Below are 12,747 nucleotides of genomic sequence, written 5' to 3'. Positions count from 1 at the left end.
TCATCATCATCAAGCAGAAAAGGAATGAAAGGAAGGAAAAGGGAAAAAATTGGTGGCCCCTGACGGCTGCACCGTGGCCGAAGGCGAAACCATTTTGCATTATCGATCTCATCCCCCCCAAAAGAGGCGGTTGTTCTTTCGAGTGCTTTAAAGGGGGTGGAACCAACATGGCAGCCAATGGAACAATTGTTTATCGCTTGCCCGTTTTTTTTTTATTTTTCGGAGGTTCCCATAGTGTCTTCTCCCCCAGGATGCCATCAATCCAAATACCCACAGCCTACAACAGAAAGGCAAACGGAATGCGGATCGACCGAGCCGTGGTTTAATTTTAGACGAACTTTTACGAACCACCACAGGACAGGACAGGGCACTGGAGGGGGTTTGAGGTGAGGAAAAGCGGGGAAAAATGTAATGAAAAGCTCGCTACTTATACCGTATACCGGGAGGACTCTGAAACAAGCGCACCCACCATAAGGAACTCGTATCCGGTTGCCCGTTCCGTTTCCGGTTCCGAGTGGACGCGATGGTCGATGGTCGATGTGCACAACCACAACCGGACCTTACGCACGGAACCGGAACGGGTGACGAGGAAGGGAAGCCGGCGAGAGGGGAGGGAGGCAAAACTTTCCAGCCGAGCGAAGGCCGAAAACCAATCAGCCGCGAACCGAACGAACGAGAGCCAGCCGCCATTGGCATTGGCGAGACGAAAGGGTCATTGTGCGGCACAGAGTGGGTGGATTGTGGTCGATTTCGCTTTGTGCTCGTTTTATGTGTGCGAGTTTTATTTTTCCTTCTTTCTCGGTGGCCCACTCGTCCCTCCCCCCAACCTTTGCCGTGGTGCAATCGTTTCGGATTTTTCACTTTCCCAAAATGTGTAACCGAACCAACCGGTAGCGCGTAAATTAACTTCCTTATTCTTTTTTTGTCTGTCGGTGTTCGGAGTGGGCGGGGTGGATGGTGTTCCGTATGTTTTAGTCAGTTCATTGTTAGGTTCTTGTAGGCTTTAGGTGTATTAGATTTGGGAATAAAGAAAGGCGTAGAAACCCAGAATAGAAACCCAAAACCGCAAAAACCAATCGTTTAAACTGGTTTCACTTTTAAATTGCCTATTAAAAATAATAATTATGTAAAAGAAAGTCATTCTCTAACCCTTGAAAATTCTTTCAATCACACTTAATTAACGGGAAAGATGCGATAAGGATATGCAATGAGCCTAAACACTTTCGATGCTCTTTGCGTTGCTTTTCGTTGCTTTCCATGGAAAATAATAATAGAAATACAACAGAAAAAAGGAGAAAACAGACTCAAGATTTGTGAAACACAAGCAATTATGAAAATGCTTGAATATGCTAATTCATCGCCATAATACATAACAATGTTTTACTTTATCTATTCCAGAAAATTTTCCAATAATCTCGGTTGAATATGAATAATCAGGGAACAGTAATATTCCAAATGCAGTAAATAATAGAAGGCTACCATTATATTCCAGTTTAGAGAGTTTTTTAAAGTGCATAAAATCATTAACAAAATAAATCTATCGAAATCAGCTCCAAGCAAAGCAGTGAACATCCTAGATAGGAAGCATTTCCAGCATTTCCTCTTTTAAAAAGACTTACTCAAAGCAAACGATAGCCATTCGCAGTACTCTTTGACATGTTCTGCAAACTTCAACCCGCTAACAACTCCAAGAATAGCACACCCCGTTATCGATCAATAGACGTGTTTTCTTTTGAAAAGTTGTTTCATGCTCCACTGCGTAAACAGTTTTCCTTTCGCCGTAATGATAGCCAAACAACCCAGCACAGAGCCATTTGAATAGATCAGAAAGATGAGAAAAAGCGCCCTGTTCACTTGCAACTGCCCGAGAGGCTTGCAATTCCATTCACCACTTGTCCAAACACGGTATGCTAGATGTTATGCAAAAGATTAAATTAATTAACTTATTTACCTGCACCGGTAGTATTGATCCCTCCAAGGCACCAGACCAGTGTTCGAATCAGAGTTACTCTGCGTTACTTTATGTGATTCGAGGACTGCAAACGAAAAGGAGGGACGGACGAGAGGGCAAAATATCCATTTCGCACAAATCACGAAATGACGAAATCCAGCACCACCACAAGGCTGGTTGGCTGGCTGAACACTCGCCACAGCACTTATTGAATTCGGCAATGATCTTCATCACCGTTGGCCGACGAGTGGTTGGTTGGTTGGCTTCGCTAAAGAGACGCTGTTGGTAAACGACATGCATCCAATTTTCTCATTTACTCAAACCACGCTCTCCTCCGTCCACAAGTGCTGGAGACCAGACAGACTATATGACGCTGGCCCTGCTAACGCCCGGCAACACAAACCGGGAGCGGACGGACGGAGAAAAATGTCAACGAGCCGCAACGTACTGGCATACGCTCCAAGATGGCAAAGGGTGGCGCAGCAACAAAATGACATTTAAGACCCCCCCCGGGGGGTAGCCCGGCAGAGGACACGTATTTGCAGGAGATGAATTGCACCACCGGCCGGGGGTTTGTTTTGTTTTGCAATTTTCGAATCTTATGAAGTCACTCATGACCCTTTAAAAAACCTCGTTTTGTGTAGTAAAACATCGTTTTTCTTTTGGGGGTTCATGAATCTCGACACACCGACGACCGACCCTGACACTGACGCGCTCTTCAGAAAACATGAATTTGATGGAAAAACGTCTGGACAACTGCACCGTTGTCGTTTAACGGCAAGTGGGGACGGCGAAGACATGGAGAGGACCGACCGATGTTGACGATCTGACGACAAGCGAGTGCGACATGGCGCGTTGACCGAAAACGACGTTAAGGACAGCGCCCCAGTTAGCGACGAGGCGTGCGCGCCGGGGGGAAGAGCACAGGATGAATGGGGGACTAATGCTTTTCTCCCCTTCACCCTTCTCTTTGTGCTCGGCGACCGACGACCGATCATGCATGCAAGTTTCTTTGTCACCTCGAAGAGCACGAGAGCACGATGTCGGCGGCCCCGTTAAGACGTTCAGCTGTTGCGCTCTGCTCACATGCGATACCCAGGTCCCAGTCCCGGGTGTCGTGTTGGTGACGCTATCGATGCTTGAAGTTTATGATTTGCGTTCATCTTTCTCATTTCATGCTCTGTGCGCTTACACAGAGAGAGGGAGAGAGAGAGAGAGAGAGAAAGAGAGCGAGACAGAATAGAGGTAGAGAAATGGCGGATATCAGAGTTGATTTATGTTTCACATTCATGAGCCGCGAGGTGTGGCCTTCGCCTTCAGCAAAATTGATATTTTGTGTTGCAAACCGGGTCGGTCGTTTGCTGCCTACCACCACCATCACCACCATCACCGGGTCGGTCACCAGCATGCCATCCCCATTAGTACTTGTCTAGTGTCATTAACGGCAGACGTACGTCGCTCCCGGTTTTGAGAGCTAGAGCTTCGAGTTCACCATTCTAGCTCAGTGAGTAATCTCCGGTGACAGCGCGCCTGTTCCAAAATGATCCACATTAAAGAAGATCACTTCTAAAGCCAATGTCACACCAACATCAAGCGCATCATTTACACAAATTGGGACCACGTGGCACAGCGGGCTAATCCCTTTCTCGGCAGCCGGCGCATCATCTCAGCGAGTAAAGTCCGCTTTACGGGTCTTTAAATTTGGGATTAACTCAAAGCAAAGTACATTAATTGGCAAACAGCCCAATGGCACTGCTCCGGAAGAGGAGCTCTTCAACTTTTGCTCCCAAAATAAGTCAAACAATTCCGGCGCAAGTAAAAAAAAACCCAGACGCCACCAGACACCAAACGCTACGCTACACTCTCACTCTCGTGTCAAATGGGCCACCGTCATTTTGCAAAGTCATTTAGCAAAACAATTTGTTCCGCTTCATTATCGAGTAATGGAAAGCGGAGTGCGACCGGCATTTGCCCGGCACCGGGGCAATCCTTTAGCCAAATCTCCTTTAGGACGCACAACGGGCGGAATGCTAGTCGGCGGGATAAACGAAAGAAGGAAATCGCTTTTCTCTGCCCGCTCACACAATTAATACTCTCGCACAGTTTACGAGGTTTTGGGTTTATTTTTTTTCCCCGGAAGCAAATGCTCGAATTCCACGAGATGGTAAGCGGCCGAAAAGGCGAAAGGGCGGCAAAAGTTCAAGAAAACCACCGCCGCGCCCACACTACACGAGGGGAAACGATGAACGGCGAGCGAGTAGTGGCGCGAGTGACACGCCGAACATAATGTTGGATGTTTATCGTTTTTTTCCATTCGTTTTGGGCATTTTGCATTTTCACGCCATTTGCCCGCCGGTTTTACGGCGTATGCATTGCACGGATCCGTAGAATTTACGCTGCGTTCTAATCGGTGCGACCCTCCCCCCGCCTAGGGAACGAAGTAGCGCGCGAGAGTCCTTCGAGGGTTTTCGCGTGGAATCACAAATGTATTTGCAGTCAATGGAAAAGCGCCGCTCTTTCAAAGGGATATAAAAATGTATTTAAAGCTATTCCCTAGAGGACCTACCAACACGGAACCAGCGTTGGTACCCGAATTCTAGCCAATCAAAAGCTTAAAGATGGCCCCACGGGGAGGGGAGAGAATTTGTACGCAACAGGAGCATCGTCAGCGGAGATAGCTCGCTGGAGTCGTGGTAGCGTGATGATGGCCCTAAAGACCACAGCAGCAGCAGCAGCAGCAGCAGCAGCAGGAGGAGCAGCATCCCATTCAGCACGGCAGCTATATAGCACCAGCAGCAGTTATGTGGTTTAGGGGTTCCGGAATCACACGGTCCGGCCACAGAAACTAATCCAATTAGGCTATCAGACCGGACAAACCGGTGACAGCGGTGGTGGTGGTGGTGGTGGCCGATGTTGCCGGTGAAGTCATTGGCCAAAAGCCACCACCGCGGCGGCCCTTTCGATTGACGCGAGGCTTTTCGCTGCCACCCTGCAGTCCCTGCAGTCTAATGGTCTAATCCTTGGAGCGACCACCGGTCCAGACACACAGACAAGCCAAGGATGTGCATTAGCGCCGGAAGACGAGCGCCCCCCGGGGGAGCCTCGAGGATTAAGGACAACCGTACAAGCCTGCCAAGGACTTAAGGCCGCCGAAAATGCTATTCCCTTTCGCCGTAAGCCTTTTATTTTCACAATTTTGTAGCATTAGCCGCAGTGGGTGGGCGGTGAGAGGTGGGAAGGGGGGAGGATCGGCTTTTCTTGTCTTTCACCTGCTCGCTTCCCGAGAAACCGAGATCCGTCGCGTTTCGTTGCTAAATGAGCAAAAGCATCGAACTCGTGAGCTTCCGACGGGAAAATTTCGTTATCCTGCTCCAGCGTGTACTCCAGATGGCCAGAATTTCTCCGGTAAACACCGGGACCAACGCACACACGTGCGCACACACGCAACACACCACCCAGTGTCCGATCGTCCGTCATAAGGTCTTTTGAGCTTGAGATCCGAGTGGTTCCGTTCCTAATTGACCGTGTTTATTATGTTGCTGCTGCTGCTGCTGCTGTTGCACTGCCGAGGACAACAAACAGACGGCTAGCTCCGGTTCCGGTCGATTCTCGATGTTGTTTTGTCCGCAAGACGCATTCTGCCGTAGGAGTCGAGTGTCAAAGTGTTGGCCAGTGCCCCCCGGGGGAGGGCGGAGGTCAGTTGTTCAACAGTCCAGGGATAGCGCTGAGTGTGGCTGGTAGAAATGTTCGAATGTTGTCACGCACACGTTGAGTCGAAACGGAACGGAACGAAGCCAAACCCCTGTCCCCAAAAATAGTTCTGACGCTCTGATGTCGCCGTGGACTAGTTTCGTGGTCGCACTTTTCACGACACCTCCGTCGGTGTCGTTGAGATGTTCTGTTTTCTCTCTTTTTCACGCCGTGTTGGTTGGCGTGTTTGCGTTTTACACATTTGTCATTTGGTAGGAAAACATTCGGGGTGGGCTTTTATTGCAATGATGACCGGAGGGGAAGAGGCAACGAGGGTTTAGGGACAAACGCATTCGAAAAATGAGCTTTAGAGGCGTCACCCTTTTCGATGCCATAGGAGATGAGCAGGATGTTGATCGAGGAATGAATGTTGTGTATTTTTGAAAAAGAATATTCGTTTTTTTGTGAAGTTGTTTTAGTGTAAAATTTAGGATAATTTTTTTAAGTTAAAATTTTTAGAGCTCAGCTATTTAAAAGCTCTCCAGATGACGCTAAATTGATGTTACTCAAAAAGAAATACACTATAAAACACCCGGCAGCCACTCAAAAGGGCCAACTTATTTTATCTAACAACAGTAACGTATAAAAATAAAATACTGTTACAGGAATGTTTTAAAAAATCAAGTAACTTTCTGGCTTACTCCTTAATCATTCCTCAAAGAGTTTCCTGACTGTCCGCGGTAAGAATCGCGGGATGCTAGCCGCCCCCCTAGTGTGTATAATGGGCTCCTGCTGTGACTAATGTGCTGAGAGACAGAGAGAGCGAGTTAGTTTCAGTTAAGCTCCCCACCTCACGCTCTCGGTACCGCCAACCTATCGCGTGGCATTTTTTTGCTTTGTTTCGCTAAATGCTAAACATAAGCTCACTGATATGGTTCCGTTAAAGACGCTCCTGCTGGTGCTGGTGCTGGTGCTGCTGCTGGTGAGCTTACTCCAAAACCCCCGGCCGAGTAGCCCGCCCGCATGTCATCCCGAATCCGCATTCGAATCCGCCACTTTGCCCAATGCCAAAAGCCCTAACAACATTACGCGACGTGCCGGTGACACCGCGTTCCGGATTCCGGAGCCGAACAGCAGCAGGATGATGGTTGCAGGCGCGCGGTGGTGTCGGTGTCGCGGTCGCACACCGAGCGTAACACGAACACGGAAAGTGCGGATAACGATCGTTTATTTTATTAGCTGGATGATGATGATGGCGCGATGTGGGGGGGCGGCAGTGGACGACGTGAGTGAGCGGGTCCGTCGGTCGGTCGTGTGAAATGCGGCCAAAGCCGGCCCCGTTCCATCGGTGGTGTCGTCCGTGATCGTGGCAATGAAGCGCGTTCGTGGAGTGGCTTCATTCGTTTCCCTCCGTTCCCTCCCTGGGGGGGGAGGAGGGGGGCTAATGAAGGTCTGAGAATGAGAGCAGAGCTGCCGCCACCGAATCCGTTGAGTCCGGAGATGAAATTGGCCACAGAGACAACCGGGAAAGTGGCTGACTGACTGGCATCCTAACGCTTAACGTGTGACCGAGAGAGCCGAGCTTGACTGTCCGCACCGGGTTTGGTTGTAGTTTTGTTTGTATTTTCCACTAAATGATGATCAAGTTAAGCAGCCTCAATGTTTACATTAAGTTCAATTGCCAATCTATACACAGTGACGGAATGTGAAGCGTGGTGGATCAGCAATTTTGCGGCCATATCCTCGGCAAATAAAAGATCTCTTTCGTCTCCCTCTCTTCTACACCAGTATCAAAATGTTTGGAGCCAAGCAAACTAAAACCCCTCGGTAAAACGTAACAAATCAAGAAGCAAACGCTGAATACGGTGGCAGAGACAAATGAAACATTGCGAGCTAGAATGGCAACGCAACCAGAACGAAGAACACACACGACGCTAGAGTAAACAATCGGCAGAGGAGTCTTCAGCCAATCAGTCAGCCATGTCCGTCTTATGTAATGTCACGGGCACAGACTCACGCGATGCCGGTCCTTGTGCCACGAGCGCCAAAAACATACGCGAACATACCGTAAGTCCTCACCGTGGCAGCGGTATGTGGTTTTTGGGGGGGGGTGAGCAATTCCACCAACGAGATTGCGATTCGAGCGATAAAGAGCCACCAAGGGGTTGGTCTCCATGGCCAAGGATTAAACATAACAACACACCAGATAGCTTCCGGGTTTTGTTTCCGGGCGCTCGAAAGTCAAAGTAAGCGCCTCTAGGACATACGACAGTATTGGGGGGGGGGCCAGCATATCAAAAGGAACGGAGGATAACTGATTGAATGCGCTGCTAGCGCGCTGGCTCGAGGGCTGGCACAAGGAGCTGGCACAATTCATGTCAAGAGAGAGAGAGAGAGCGCGCACGGAGAAGAACCACCCAAACCGCACAAATCAAAACCAAAAGCTCTTCCCATCTTCGACCACGACCACCACCGTTCATGTATTGATTTTCACTCGGCCTCGCCACTACCGATGGAAGCAGACCATCCACCTACCATCAACTCCCGACCCCCGCCTCCCCTCAAAAAGGCTTAATCATCCTCGAACCGGTCGGTGTGCCGCAACATGATTAACTAGAACAGGAGCTGCTGCTGCTGCTGCTGGTGCGGCCCTGGGACCAGCGGAGACGATCCGTGTGGTTCGCAGAGGCATTTTTCCGACGGCTCGTAAGAGCTCGCGTCTTTGGGGGAAAATTGATTTTTCACCCAATTTATTATCTCCACTTCTCAAAAATCTCGGGCGCCGATCGGAGGCGTGTTTTCGGCCGGGGGGTTTGGGGAGCGCTGTTGCTGTCTGTTGGGTTTTGCTTCTTCACGGCCGATTATTTACTTTCGCCAGGGCACCAGAAGTGTAAACAATTTGTGCACTTCACGCAATAGCATAAAAGAGCGCGAAGGGGGCGGTTTTCCACCCGCCCGAGTCAACGGTTGAGATGCCTTTTGAAGCGAGCATGGCCCAGCCCGAATGGCCCGAAAGTGTTTCGATGAGTTCATAAATTGCTTATCTACCATCTCGAAATGGTAGCACCGCCCGCTTATCGGTGATGATTGAATGGGCTGGCTGGCTGGATGGCCGGTCGTTGGATCTTTACCGGCCCCACGGGGTGGAAAGCATGGCAGGAAAAATCAATTAGGATAAATGGCTTTAATCCGTTTTAAGCTACAACATTTTGTCCGGGTAGACGGATTTAAACAATCGAGTTTTCATTTTCATTAGATTGAATTGCACGTTGAAGTGGATCGTTCGCTCCAAGGAAGCACAAAACGTTGACAAAATCAATGAGCTTGTTTGCTTTTTTTTTTTACTTCCAGGTTTCTTCAATGAAAACGGCCATCGAAGGGTGAGCGATCGCAAGAAATCATAATAAACTGTATGGTAGCAACATGCAAACATGATTTCTTCATGATCATCATCAGCGTCGAACGCTGGCGGGGATCGATCTTCCGCATCATGCATCGAGCAAGCAGTTATGTTATTACATGAAATCTTATGCTACCCATCACTTGTACACCTTATGAGCCAGCCCTTTCCGCAATCCTACACCTTGTAGATCGGTTTTTCACTTTCTTCGCGATGAAATACCGTGATCATCCAGCCGCGACCACGATCGACACGTGTTAGCAAGGATGTTCGCGCGAATTACTCATTTCCTCTACACGCTGCCCTTCTCCGGCCACATTGCCCCGTGTGTTACATTCCCATTTTACCAAACACTTCCAGCCCGGTGCCTTGCTGACGGAAGCGCCTTCTTCTCGCCAGCGGCCACTGTCGGAAAGGCCAAGCGGAACTGCCGGGTACTGTTCAGGAGCAAAAGTAAAAACAAAAAAAAAGCGCCGAGTAAACATTCCGCCAAGCCGTTTGCCGATGCCGGTGAAAACATGCAGACCGAAGCATAATCGGAACATCGTGTACCGCGGGTGTAATGCACTCGTCGCACCGTGCACCGGAAACAAATGTCAAATTTCTTTGAGCCATTGTGAGGGCGGTAGGGTGGGGGAATGGTGAACTTTTGCAGCAAGCAAGGTTTGCACGTGCAGCCGGGAGGTCTCTAGAACTGGCCTCTGTCGCCACGGCATACCGATACAATGCTGGCCAATGCAAAACAACCAACTGTTCTGTGAAGTTTTCATCCAACAACGGACGAGGAATGTGGCGCCCGAACGGTGTATCATCGTTGCTTTCTGCCCAAGGTGGCAAATGATAACTTCCGCTTGGGAAGTTGCTCTATTCCAAGTGACCTTCTTTCGGTGCTGCTCATTAGTGACAACCATGGACATTTTGTAGTGACGTGCATCGTGATTACAGGCGCAACGTCGCGTCGATTGTGTTCCACTTGAGCAATCACTGATGACGATATCGGATCGATTCCATGGCGGGGCGTGCGAGCTAACCTTGATGGAGCGCTTGTTCCTTTTATTTTTCTTGTACAACAAATACCTTCCCTTCTGCGATACTCTCTCGAGGCTGCGGGTTTCTTCACCGGCAGCAAATGTTTTGAGAAATGGTTGGGGGGCTAGCCCAGAGTAAACCAGACAACGCCAATGTACGTTATCAGTAGGGATTGTCCTTCCCTTATCAGAGTGTGTACCGGCCGTGGGTTGGGAAGCAGGCCTGCCTCACGGAACAGGAATCGGCCACGTATGAGGAAGCGCCGTAGAACGACTGCAATCGTTCTAGCAATCGGACAACGGCCCAAGCACTCCCTTCCCAAGCGATCGCGCCTACTCGATGATGGAACAACTCGATGAAGCATAAATATGCTAGCCTACTATGTGCTAGTGCGAGAACGAATGAATGGAAAGTGGCGACACGGGCATCTTCTCTCATACCTAGCCCATTGGGAAGAAGATCAAACACTTCTCGGATAAAATGGATGGCCCCGAAAATAGCTTACCTCCGGTTGGCGCGTCACGACGGTCGGTCGGTTGGTTGCTCGGTCTCGCAGACGACGATACATACTCCCCCCTCCTCTTCTGCTGACACGCTAGATCCTCCTCTGCTGGTAGCTGGAAACCGGCTGCCTTCGGTTTGTACTCTTCTTCGCATGCTTCGTGCTTTTTCTTCTTTACCAATTATGCTCGCGCTTCAACCGGACCCCAGCCTCACCCCCCTCCCCTCGTGCTTTCGACACAGCACTGCCAGCATCACCACCGCGACCACTACACCATCGAACATTAGCGCCAGAGACACAGATTTTTCCTCGCCCCAAAAATAATAGATCATAAGCCGGGGGCCTCCCCGTAGCTATCGCGGAACGAAAGATTGAATCGCGGGAGATGGGGAACTACCACGTCAGCCACAGCTCTCTGCAACAGACACACAAACACGCACGCACAAACACAGAAACACATATGCACGGCACACTTTACACGAAGAGAGGACGGGCAGCGGGGCCACTCAGGGGTAATTTTACGTTTCTTTTTCCAAACCCACCAACGGTAGCCAGCGCCTGCTTCATCTTCATCATCATCATCGACTGCCAAGCATGATTATCTCCGTAAAGCCTGCCCCCCCGGTGCAGGCCGAGCCAAGACTTTTTGGTCCACTTTTCCGAAACGGAATTCCTTCGCGTGGCACCATCCGATTCATCCGATACACCTTTCCTTTGAGGCCAGCAGTTTGGCACACCGCCCGCTCGGTTACCTTGGAAAAGTGATGGATTCGGACGAGCGTTCGGAGGCAGCGTTTTCGGCCAACGGTGGCGTCGATCATTCCACGTCAACTCGAACGACGATCGACGACAGTTCCGCGGTCATCGTGGGTTGTGAGTGCGTGATCCGTGGGCGAAAAAAAAGGTGATAATCGCGCGTGACCACTGCGTGTCGGGGGAAGAGGAATGTGAAACCACCACCCGCTGCTTCTTCTTCACTCTTTGGTTGGGGGCGGTGCACTTTTATGCTGTTCCCGGTTGTCCCGGACAACCGCATACACACGCACGGACAAACAACACGGGGCGCCCCAGCTCGTGATAAGCGCCGTGATGCACCTTGAGCAAACACTCCACAAAACGTTGCCCAACACCGGATCTCCTCGGGCTCTGGCCTGGCCGGTAAGGGTACCAAACACTCGACCACCGAAAGGGGTCGTTCGATTACTGATTGCACGCACTATTTCCGGTTACTTGCCGTTGAATTACCGCACGTTCAAACAACAATAATCCTGCGAGCCGACGAGCCGTTCCGTGCACCATCAACTCCCGAGGTAAACAAACCAGGAAAATGAAGAACTGTCAGTTGGAAGCCCAACACGGCCCGAACGAACCGAGCGATGCACACGAGATACGGACCAATTTTGGGACTGTTTGCCGAGATGGAAAAGTGAAGCGTGGACTGGTTTCCTCACTGGTTTTGGTAAATGCATTTTCCGGAAAGAAGAAAGAGGAGAGGAAAGGAAAGAGAGATTTGGTGCGTGGTTTTTCTCCAAAACTTCATCACCAAGTCACTCGAGTAACGAGAGAACGACCAATTTCCTCTGTTTCTAAATTGAGGTGCAAAAAAAATCATGAAATCTTTGGTTTTTCAGCATCACAACCCAAAACAATCCAAGCTACTGGTCACTGCCGCCGTTAAGATAAGCAATTTGTGCAACAATCACATTTATTTAATTAAGGAAAACTAAATTTTTAATTTATTAGTGGTCAAGGGGGATGTTGCTCGTATTTTTAAAACTGCTCGAGTGTGAGCGAAAACTCGTGCAACTTTTACAGGGTGACACAAAGGTAAATTTGAAATTTTTAAACCACATAGAATAACGACGGTTTAATGATTTCTTCAATAATTTTTATATGATACACTCTCCTAAATGATAGTAGACTAGTAAAGTGGATATACGCCCCTTCCATGTTTTAGCTTTTTGATTTGCTAACTGCAAAAGATCGTTGGTCAAATCACAATGATTGCTTTAAATTGGGGGATATATTTGAACAAAACATTTTCTTTCTCTTCATATTCACTCTTTATTTTATTTAGTTCAAAAGATCACAAGATTTCGGATGCCTAATAGCCCCTTTAACACACATTTAACAGCCCGATTTCTGCTGTTGCAACAATAACGTTTCGTGGTTTAT

The 12,747-nt window shown here is 49.2% G+C and overlaps 2 protein-coding genes across 8 annotated transcripts in view; both read right to left on the bottom strand.

Annotated features, from left to right (window-relative positions):
* LOC126571849 (polypeptide N-acetylgalactosaminyltransferase 5) overlaps nt 1–11,881 on the bottom strand; it is an 80,600-nt gene extending 68,719 nt beyond the window's left edge. For 2 of the 4 annotated variants that reach the window (XM_050230681.1, XM_050230682.1), the window contains exon 1: nt 11,668–11,789. The gene's annotated coding sequence lies outside the window, so the exon portion shown is untranslated. Of the gene's footprint in view, nt 1–11,667 lie in introns of all 4 variants that reach the window. The other 2 variants (XM_050230683.1, XM_050230684.1) reach the window with 2 other exon arrangements.
* An 836-nt stretch (nt 11,882–12,717) lies between these two features.
* LOC126569393 (protein quick-to-court) overlaps nt 12,718–12,747 on the bottom strand; it is a 20,389-nt gene continuing 20,359 nt past the window's right edge. For all 4 annotated transcript variants that reach the window (XM_050226441.1, XM_050226439.1, XM_050226442.1 and 1 more), the window contains one exon: nt 12,718–12,747. This exon is cut by the window's right edge and continues 1,630 nt beyond it. The gene's annotated coding sequence lies outside the window, so the exon portion shown is untranslated.

The sequence above is a fragment of the Anopheles aquasalis genome, chromosome 2 (genome assembly GCF_943734665.1).
Source record: "Anopheles aquasalis chromosome 2, idAnoAquaMG_Q_19, whole genome shotgun sequence".
Classification (NCBI taxonomy): Eukaryota; Metazoa; Arthropoda; class Insecta; order Diptera; family Culicidae; genus Anopheles; species Anopheles aquasalis.
This window is presented reverse-complemented; position numbering and strand designations above follow the sequence as displayed.